The sequence below is a fragment of the Pleurodeles waltl genome, chromosome 6 (assembly GCF_031143425.1).
Source record: "Pleurodeles waltl isolate 20211129_DDA chromosome 6, aPleWal1.hap1.20221129, whole genome shotgun sequence".
NCBI lineage: Eukaryota > Metazoa > Chordata > Amphibia > Caudata > Salamandridae > Pleurodeles > Pleurodeles waltl.
The window spans coordinates 85,667,942-85,678,896 of NC_090445.1; positions in this window are offsets into that span (position 1 = coordinate 85,667,942).

Below are 10,955 nucleotides of genomic sequence, written 5' to 3' on the forward strand. Positions count from 1 at the left end.
CTATTTTGTGGTAGTGTGGTCGAGCAGTAGGCTTATCAGAGGGTAGTGGTAATCATTTGTTGTACACACACAGGCAATAAATAAGGAACACACATTCAAAGACAATTCCAGGCCAATAGGTTTTTATATAGAAAAATATATTTTCTTAGTTTATTTTAAGAACCACAGGTTCAAGATTTACAAACAATACTTTAAATGAAAGGTATTTCACTTAGGAACTTTAGGAACTTTGAATTAGCAAAATAGCATATACAGTTTTCACACAAATGGCAATAAACTATTTTAAAACTAGACACAGTACAATTTTCAACAGTTCCTGGGGGAGGTAAGTGTTTGTCAGTTTTGCAGGTAAGTAAACCACCTACAGGGTTCAAAGTTGGGTCCAAGGTAGCCCACCATGGGGGTTCAGGGCAACCCCAAAGTTACCACACCAGTAGCTCAGGGCCGGTCAGGTGCAGAGGTCAAAGTGGTGACCAAAACACATAGGCTTCAATGGAGAAGGGGGTGCCCCGGTTCTAGTCTGCCAGCAGGTAAGTACCCGCGTCTTCGGAGGGCAGACCAGGGGGGGTTTGTAGGGCACCGGGGGGGGACACCAGTCAGCACAAAAAGTACACCCTCAGCGGCACGGGGGCGGCCGGGTGCAGAGTGCAAACAGAGCTCGGGTTTGCAATAGAGTTCAATGGAAGACCCGGGGGTCTCTTCAGCGAAGCAGGCAGGCAAGGGGGGGGCTCCTCAGGGTAGCCACCACCTGGGCAAGGGAGAGGGTCACCTGGGGGTCGCTTCTGCACTGGAGGTCGAATCCTTCAGGTCCTGGAGGCTGCGGGTGCAGTGTCTTTACCAGGCGTCAGGTTCTTAGAAGCAGGCAGTCGCGGTCAGGGGGAGCCTCTGGATTCCCTCTGCAGGCGTTGCTGGTGGGGCCCAGGGGGGTGAACTCTGGCTACTCACAGGATCGCAGTCGCCGGGGAGTCCTCCCTGTAGTGTTGTTTCTCCACAGGTCGAGCCTGGGGCGTCGGGTGCAGAGTGAAAAGTCTCACGCTTCCGGCGGGAAACGTGCAGTCCTTTAAAAGTTGTTTCTTTGTTGCAAAGTTGTATCTTCTTTGGAGCAGAGCTGCTGTCCTCGGGAGTTCTTGGTCCTTTTAGATACAGGGTAGTCCTCTGAGGCTTCAGAGGTCGCTGGACCCTGGGGGACGCGTCGCTGTTGCAGTTTTTCTTGAAGTGGGGAGACAGGCCGGCAGGGCTGGGGCCAAAGTAGTGGTGTCTCCGTCTTCTCTGCAGGGCTTTCAGGTCAGCAGTCCTTCTTCGTCTTCAGGTTGCAGGAATCTATGTTCCTAGGTTCTGGGGGCCCCTAAATACTCAATTTAGGGGGGTGTTTAGATCTGGGGGGTTAGTAGCCAATGGCTACTAGCCCTGAGGGTGGCCACACCCTCTTTGTGCCTCCTCCCTGAGGGAAGGGGGCCACATCCCTAATCCTATTGGGGGAATCCTCCATCTGCAAGATGGAGGATTTCTAAAAGTCCGCGTCACCTCAGCTCAGGACACCTTAGGGGTTGTCATGACTGGCCAGTGACTCCTCCTTGTTTTCCTCATTATCTCCTCTGGCCTTGCTGCCAAAAGTGGGGCCATGGCCGGAGGGGGCAGGCATCTGCACTAGCTGGAATGCCCTGTGGCGCTGTAACAAAGAGGGTGAGCCTTTGAGGCTCACCGCCAGGTGTTACAGCTCCTGCAGGGGGAGGTGAGAAGCACCTCCACCCAGTACAGGCTTTGTTACTAGCCACAGAGTGACAAAGGCACTCTCCCATGTGGCCAGCAACATGTCTGGTGTGTGGCAGGCTGGCAAAACTAGTCAGCCCCAACTGGAAGTCAGGTATGTTTTCAGGGGGCATCTCTAAGATGCCCTCTGGGGTGTATTTCACAATAAAATGTACACTGGCATCAGTGTGCATTTATTGTGCTGAGAAGTTTGATACCAAACTTCACAGATTTCAGTGTAGCCATTATGGTGCTGTAGGGTTCCTGTATGACAGACTCCCAGACCATATACTTTTATGGCTATGCTGCACTTACAATGTCTAAGGTTTTGCTTAGACACTGTAGGGGCATGGTGCTCATGCACCTATGCCCTCACTTATGGTATAGTGCACCCTGCCTTAGGGCTGTAAGGCCTGCTAGAGGGGTGACTTATCTATGCCATGGGCAGTGTGAGGTTGGCATGGCACCCTGAGGGGAGTGCCATGTCGACTTAGTCATTTTCTCCCCACCAGCACACACAAACTGGCAAGCAGTGTGTCTTTGCTGAGTGAGGGGTCCCCAGGGTGGCATAAGACATGCTGCAGCCCTTAGAGACCTTCCCTGGCATCAGGGCCCTTGGTACCAGGGGTACCAGTTACAAGGGACTTACCTGGATGCCAGGGTGTACCAATTGTGGAGACAAAGGTACAGGTTAGGGAAAGAACACTGGTGCTGGGGCCTGGTTAGCAGGCCTCAGCACACTTTCAAATCATAACTTGGCAGCAGCAAAGGCAAAAAGTCAGGGGGTAACCATGCCAAGGAGGCATTTATTTACAACGTGTATAGGTCAAGGAACCTTTGGACCACGTTCGGGGACTTCCCAGGGCAAGGTATTTCCCCTTGGCATCACAAAACAATAGATCAATAACTCAATCAATAATCACAGCAACTGATAAACAACTAATCAATAACATCAATAAATATAATAAGACGAACACCCCATGACCTTTCAGTCATGAATAACCACACCAATTTAGTTGAAGGTTAAGATATTTATTTCCCCCATTAGTTACACTCTAATATCATGTTTATTAGTCCCAATAGCAATAAGCACACCGAAACCACTATCATTTGGCAATCAGAACAAAACTTAATCAAAGCATAGATCATGAGCATTCAGAACTTAAGCATTTTATTACAAAGAATCAACTTTAGCAGAGTCTCATTAGTACATTATTCAACAAAGCAAGAACTTAGGCATTTTTCTATTTGCATCAGATATTAGTGAACTCCTTAACTAGCCTCGAATTAGCATTAGCATGTTGGGCTTCATGCAAAAACATTTAGTGAACACAAATTTAGAAAACAACTAAACTAAGGTCTCTGTCAAAATTCAGCAGTTGGTACCTAGAAAGAAAAGGCAAACAGACAAATTCACAATTTCCATCAGTTACCCATCTAACGGTTCAGCAAACGGCATCAGTCTTCGTCCTCAGGACATCAGTCGATTCACCATCAGCAAGGATAGGACGGGGCAAAGAATCTCAGTATAACATAGCTAAGGAATAGGAACTTCCCTCATATGGAGGTAAAGTAAGCATCGGGCTAGGATAGGACAGAGGATGGTTCTAAACTATCAGGAAAACTAAACAGCAGAGTCTCAAAGTATATGGCAGAATTGGCTCAGCAGGAAGGGAATGGCACAAATGGAAAAGCTGGAAAAAAGTAGTAGTCAGAATGGAATGGCTCATTTCTCCTCGGGTCAAGCGGTTATATTAAAACTGTCTAACAAGTCTCTAATTTCCCATTGGGCAATATTTGGTGCATCGTTATCTCCATCCAATAGTCCAGTTTGCGCTTCACCAGAATTTTCCACAAGTCACAGTTCTCATGCTGTCGATTGGTCCCAGTTATTGATGTCTTCATCCATTAGAATATCAGTTAAGGAAAGTTTACGCTCCAATCAGTGTCCCTATTGTTTTCTCCTACTACAGGTGGCCTTGCACCTGTTACGAATTACACTGTTGCATTCAGCAGGAATATCTCCTTGAGCAAGTCGAGTCCCATAAGAAAGAATTTACTACGGCTACACACATTTCTAGTTTATGGAAAAGTACAGCTTAGTGTCCTTCAGGAAAACAGCACATTACATGTTAGAAAAATACAGTTTAATATGAGACCAGGCAGCTAGGCCCAGACCCTCGCTAACTAAGGCCTAGTACTTTAGTTAAGCAAAACCCCTAATACATGCCTTAAATTATAATATGATAATACAAATTCAAACATTAGTACATAATTAGTTCATCATTAATAAGCTTCATTAGTCTTCGTATACATGGGTAGCCACTCCCCGTGGGCCCATTTCAAATGCGTGTATTATTTTCTACATTAACATATTTTATATGCAGCTTCATTACACAATATATTGCAAGCTTTTCATGTTAATATATATTTTTAAAGCTTACACTTCAACACAGCTCCTTTTCTTTTAAAACTGAAACAGGTGAACGTTTCTCGTGTTGGAATAATGGTATTTAACAATTTTACATTTTAGATATAGGCCCTCATTACAACCACGGCGGTCTTTTCGCAAGACCGCCGAGGTACCGCTGTGCTGAAGACCGCCAGTGGTGGCGGTCTTCCGCGCCGCGTATTATGACTGCTGGCAGCCCTCCATCCTTTTCCGTACGGAAAGCCGCCAGCAGCCATACTGGCGGTCGGCAGAAAAGTGGAGGCTGCTCAACCTCCACCACCACGTCAACAGAACACCGCCCACAGAATCACGTCCCATGATTCGGTGTGGCGGTGTTCTGGTGACGGTGTGCTGGTGGCGGAGCTGCCCCCATGGATCCTGTCCCCACCTGGAGGGCCAACGGACAAGGTAAGTTGATCGTCCGTTAGGGGAGGAGGGTGGGGGGTGATGTGTGTTGTGTGCGTGCATGGAGGTATGCGTGTGAGTGTGTAGAGGGGGGGTGTGAGTGCGTGTATGCGTGCAGTGGGTGCTGTGTGGATGGGAAATGTGTGCGGGTCGGTCGGTGTGCATGTCTGTATGTGTGCGGGTATGTATTGTCATGATGTACGTGTGCGTGTAGGGGTGCATGTATGTGCATGTTGAGGGTGTGTGCGTGTAGGGGTGTGTATATGTGCATGTTGGGGTGAGGGTGGGGAGGGGGTTGTGCCACCTTTGGGGGGTGGCGGGGGGTGAGGGGTGTGGGGGGAGGACTCATGGGGGGTGGCGGGGGGTGGGGGAGAACCCTATGAGTGCCAGGGAAGGAATTCCTTGGGACTGATAGTGCCTACCGCCATGGATCTCATGGCGGTTCACAATCACCCGAAATCCATGGCGATATGCAGGGTCCTGATACCGTTGGCGGTCTAGTGACGGCCGCCGGGCTGGAGACCGAAATCTCCAGCCCAGCGGTCATCACCGCCATGGGGGCCTGTTTGCGGTCTTACCGCCGCTTTACCACCGACCGCCAGGGTCGTAATGAGGGCCATAGTGCGTTGTATTTTTAAAGTGTTGCTAACATTTCATTATTCTATGTCAGGACCAGAGGCTTCGGATTATGCTTCTCTTCCTTTACTGATCAAAAATACAGCAGCCAAAGAGTTAACAACAGTAAACTACAACTCCCATAAACATTAGTAGTCCAGACTGCCCAATCCCAGGAAAGCTCCTTCTATAAGAGTCTCCATGACAACCGATCCTCCTCTTTCTTTGCTGCTGCGCAGCCGAAGTTGAGTTCCCATTTTCTTCTATTTTACAAACTGTACTTATAATAGAATTGTTTGTCTTCTGTATTGTTATTATTGTGACCCATGGAGTGGGAGCAGGGCTGAGCAGCACTCGATCGTCAGGAGACGGGACGTTAACCTTCCCGATTGATTTGTGGTCTCTTTAACCCGTACGCACGTCGGGAATTTTAACTTCTCATTCCCGATTGCGCTCCATATTACGGGGTGATATTTACACCCGTGCGCAGTTTGATTCTTCTGCGCTCGCGGAGCGAAGAGAGGATTTGATTTACTCGGTCTCCTAGGGAGAGCGAGCGAGTGCCGCGCAGAGAGCAGTCCGCTCTCTATTTTTATGCGCAGAATCGGAGATTCAGATTTTTCATTGGAGTCTCCGTCTCTTGCAGCGCGCGGAGTGCAAAAATATGTTTTCTGCCCTCCAGAACGCCCGACGGGGCGAATCAACGTTCAGGCCTCGCCTAGGAGGCTACTGCAGGTGCCCCTCCACGTGATTTGGGGTCCTAAAATAACAAATTGCACATTGTGCAGAGTATTGATTATACTCTTTATCAGAGAGTTTATTTACCTGCTGGGGTTGCCACCCCCCTTGAACTCCATTTGTATCCTGCCATGGCTTATTTTGCTGGGGAGGATGAATATTATCAAGAGGAAGTGGAAGGTCCCTTCCCTGAACAGATGGAGGAGAGATTGGTGCAAGCCCTTGGCCACCATGTTCAAGATTCTGTCAATCAAGCTTTGATAAAAGCACTTAAACCGTTTACCAGACTACTGGTCAGATATGGACAGAGAGAATTGATGGGACCCCCTCCTTTTGGGTCACGAAACAATGAATCTCAACCCAGAGATCCTGGTTTTACCAACTTGGGACCAGCGGGTCTTTTATCCTCAGGAGAGATCCTTTCCCAAATGGCCTCGGCCGTGCTCAATGACCATGAATACAGTTTGTATCTTCTCCCTCCTGAAAAATGTCCTACTCCTTCAGGAACTCCTAAGGAGCTTTCTCAGTCTTCCGACTCTCACTCGGATTCAGATATCTCGGAACCCAAACTTTCAGGCAAATCAAACAAAAATCTAAACGCTATGCCTTTGAAGCGGTATCCCTCCAAGGGAATCTACTTTTTGACCCAGAGAACATTGTACACCCCAGGTCGACTGAATGGGTACCTTGCACTGAAGTAGCCCACTATGTACAGGATAGACTTCACAAGGGTTTTCATAAGGATGTTCGTAGTACTCTTCGGTCAGAATGCCCCCGTCCCTCTCTTGTGGGCAAGGTGGCTGACGCTCCAGAGCTTGACCCCAGTGTGGAGACATTTATCAAGAAATTTACTAAAGACCCTAAAAAAGGACTGGATCGTGCCTGGAAGGGATGCCAAGACAAATTACTGGACCTGTCCGGTCCCATTACAAAGATTCTGGATTTAGCCGTGCAAGCTATTCGATCTTAGACCCTCAGAATGTTCTTGAATGGGCCCAAAGAGCCATCTGTCTACTCGGAAATGCGAACTGCGCCATGTCTTCCGAATGCAGAAAATCTTTCCTTATGCGGATAGGTCCTAAATTAGCAGAGCTGGCACCCTCTGAACCAGGTCCCCTGGCTAATGGTGTCCTCTTCGGAGAGAAATTTGTGAAAGACTTGGGCAAGTACGTCTCTACCTTTACACCCCTTTACTAGGCCCAGTCCTCCATGAAACAAATGTTCATAGGTGGCCTTTTTACCAGGGCCGGATGCTATAGGGGTCGACCTCCAGGACGTGGTTTCCAACAGACCTCTCCCAACTACGCTCCTAGAGGTCAGGGGTACCACCAACCTTCAGGCTTCTATCCCTCCAGAGGCTGTCGAGGCCGTGGACGTGGCTTCAGAAACCGAGGTTCAGATCGTGCCCAAGATTCCCCCAATGCAGGTGAGAATTATTCATTTTTCGGAGGTGATTCTTGGGAGGAAATTGGAGAAACATGCTCTTGCATGGGATCGCATTTCTCAAGACCCTTGGGTCCTTCAGACTGTCCGAGGTTACAAACTAGAATTTGACGACACCCCTTGACAAAGTTTCCCTACGTTTCCTCTCCTTTTTTCCCTAGCAGAGAGCAATTTTATAGGCGCAGAAATCTAATGCCTTCTGCGCAAACAAGCAATTGTACCTACAGAACCTCATCCAAACGGTTTCGCCAGTACCATTTTTCCCGAGGAGAAATGAGCCATTCCATTCTGACTACTACTTTTGCTAGCTTTTCCATTTGTGCCATTCCCTTCCTGCTGAGCCAATTTTGCCATATACTTTGAGACTCTGCTGTTTAGTTTTCCTGATAGTTTAGAACCATCCTCTGTCTTATCCTTGCCCGATGCTTACTTTACCTCCATATGAGGGAAGTTCCTATTCCTTAGCTATGCTATACTGAGATTCTTTCCCGGTCCTATCCTTGCTGATGGTGAATCGACTGATGTCCTGAGGACGAAGACTGATGCTGTTTGCTGAACCGTTGGATGGGTAACTATCTGATGGAAATTGTGAATTTGTCTGTTTGCCTTTTCTTTCTAGGTACCAACTGCTGAATTTTGATAGAGACCTTAGTTTAGTTGTTTTCAAAAATTTGTGTTCACTAAATGTTTTTGCATGAAGCCCAACATGCTAATGCTAATTTGAGGTTAGTTAAGGAGTTCACTAATGTAAGGAAATGGCTCCCTGTTGCAGTTACCCACCACTTTTTGCCTGATACTGATGCTGACTTGACTGAGAGGTGTGCTGGGACCCTGCTAACCAGGCCCCAGCACCAGTGTTCTTTCACCTAAAATGTACCATTGTTCCTACAATTGGCATACCCCTGGCACACAGATAAGTCCCTTGTAAAAGGTACCAGTGGTACCAAGGGCCCTCTGACCAGGGAAGGTCCCTAAGGGCTGCAACATATGTTGTGCCACCCTCAGGGACCCCTCACCTAACACATGCACACTGCCATTCCAGATTGTTTCTGTTGGTGGGGAGAAAAAAAGCAAAGTCGACATGGCATCCCCCTCAGGTTGCCATGCACACGAAATGCTGCCTGTAGCATAGGTAAGTCACCTCTCTAGCAGGCCTTACAGCCCTAAGGCAGGGTGCACTATACCACAGGTGAGGGCATAGCTGCATGAGCAGTATGCCCCTACAGTGTCTAAGTCTATTCTTAGACATTGTAAGTACAGCGTGGCCATATTAATGCATGAGCAATATGCCCCTACAGTGTCTAAGTCTATTCTTAGACATTGTAAGTACAGTGTGGCCATATTAAGTATATGGTCTGGGAGTTTGTCAAAAACGAACTCCACAGCTCCATAATGGCTTCACTGAATACTGGGAAGTTTGGTATCAAACTTCTCAGAATAATAAACCCACACTGATGTCAGTGTTGGATTTATTAAAAAATTTACACAGAGGGCATCTTAGAGATGCCCCCTGTATTTTACCCAATTGTTCAGTGCAGGACCGACTGGTCTGTGCCAGCCTGCTGCTGAGAGACGAGTTTCTAACCCCATGTGGTGAGGGCCTTTGTGCTGTCTGAGGACAGAAACAAAAGCCTGCTCTGGGTGGAGGTGCTTCACACCTCCCCCTGCAGGAACTGTAACACCTAGCAGCGAGCCTCAAAGGCTCATGCTTTGTGTTACAGTGCCCCAGGGCACTCCAGCTAGTGGAGATGCCCGCCCCCTGGACACAGCCCCCACTTTTGGCGGCAAGTCCAGGGGAGATCGTGAGAAAAACAAGGAGGAGTCACCCACCAGTCAGGACAGCCCCTAAGGTGTTCTGAGCGGAGGTGACCCCTGCCTTTAGAAATCCTCCATCTTGATTTTGGAGGATTCCCCCAATAGGAATAGGGATGTGCCCCCCTCCCCTCAGGGAGGGGGCACAAAGAGGGTGTAGCCACCCTCAAGGACAGTAGCCATTGGCTAATGCCCTCCCAGACCTAATCACACCCCTAAATTCAGTATTTAGGGGCTCCCCAGAACCTAGGAAACTAGATTCCTGCAACCTGAAGATGAAGAAGGACTTCAGGTTCTGAAGCCCTGCATAGAAGACGGAGACACTAACTGCTTTGGCCCCAGCCCTACCGGCCTGTCTCCCCACTTCAAGAAAAGCTGCAACAGCGACGCATCCCCCAGGATGCAGCGCCCTCTGAAGCCTCAGAGGACTACCCTGCATCTAAAAGGACCAAGAACTCCAGAGAACAGCGGCCCTGTTCAAGAAACTGCAACAAATTGCAACAAAGAAGCAACTTTTAAAGACCACGCGTTTCCCGCCGGAAGCGTGAGACTTTCCACTCTGCACCCAACGCCCCCGGCTCGACCTGCGGAAAACTAACACCACAGGGAGGACTCCCCGGCGACTGCGAGCCCGTGAGTAGCCAGAGATGACCCCCCTGTGCCCCCACAGCGACGCCTGCAGAGGGAATCCAGAGGCTTCCCCTGACCGCGACTGCCTGCTTCAAGGAACCCGACGCCTGGAAAACACACTGCACCCGCAGCCCACAGGACCTGAAGGAACCGAACTCCAGTGCAGGAGCGACCCCCAAGTGACCATCTTCCTAGCCCAGGTGGTGGCTACCCCGAGGAGCCCCCCTGTGCCTGCCTGCATCGCTGAAGAGACCCCCGGGTCTCCCCATTGATTCCTATTGGAAACCCAACGCCTGTTTGCACTCTGCACCCGGTCGCCCCTGTGGGTGTACTTTCTGTGCCTGCTTGTGTTCCCCCCCCCCCGGTACCCTACAAAACCCCCCTTGTCTGCCCTCCGAAGTCGTGGGTACTTACCTGCTGGCAGACTGGAACCGGGGCACACGTATTTCCATTGAAGCTTATGTGTTTTGGGCACCACTTTGACCTCTGCACCTGACTGGCCCTGAGCTGCAGGTATGGTACCTTTGGGGTTGCCTTGAACCCCCAACGGTGGGCTACCTTGGACCCAACTTTGAACCCTGTAAGTGTTTTACTTACCTGTGAACTTAACAATTACTTACCTCCCCCAGGAACTGTTGATTTTTGCACTGTGTCCACTTTTAAAATAGCTTATTGCCATTTTTACCAAACCTGTAAAATCTTACCTCTAAGGGGAACCCTTGGACTCTGTGCATACTATTTCTTACTTTGAAATAGTACATACAGAGCCAACTTCCTACATTGGTGGATCAGCAGTGGGGTACAAGACTTTGCATTTGCTGGACTACTCAGCCAATACCTGATCACATGACTAAAATCCAAAAATTGTCATTATAAACTGATTTTTGCAATTTGAGCTATTTTTCTAAAAATTCTAAAGTCCTGCTAGGGCCTTGTGTAAGTCCCTGTTAGCATTTCTTTTAGAGTTTAAAAGTTTGTAAAAGTTTGGATTTTATTCTAGATATAGTTTTAGATTCTTAAAAAGTACCCCAACTTTTAGAAAAACAATGTCTCGCACAGAAGAGATGGTGGTGGAACTCAACCCCACCCCTTACCTGCATCTAAAGATGTC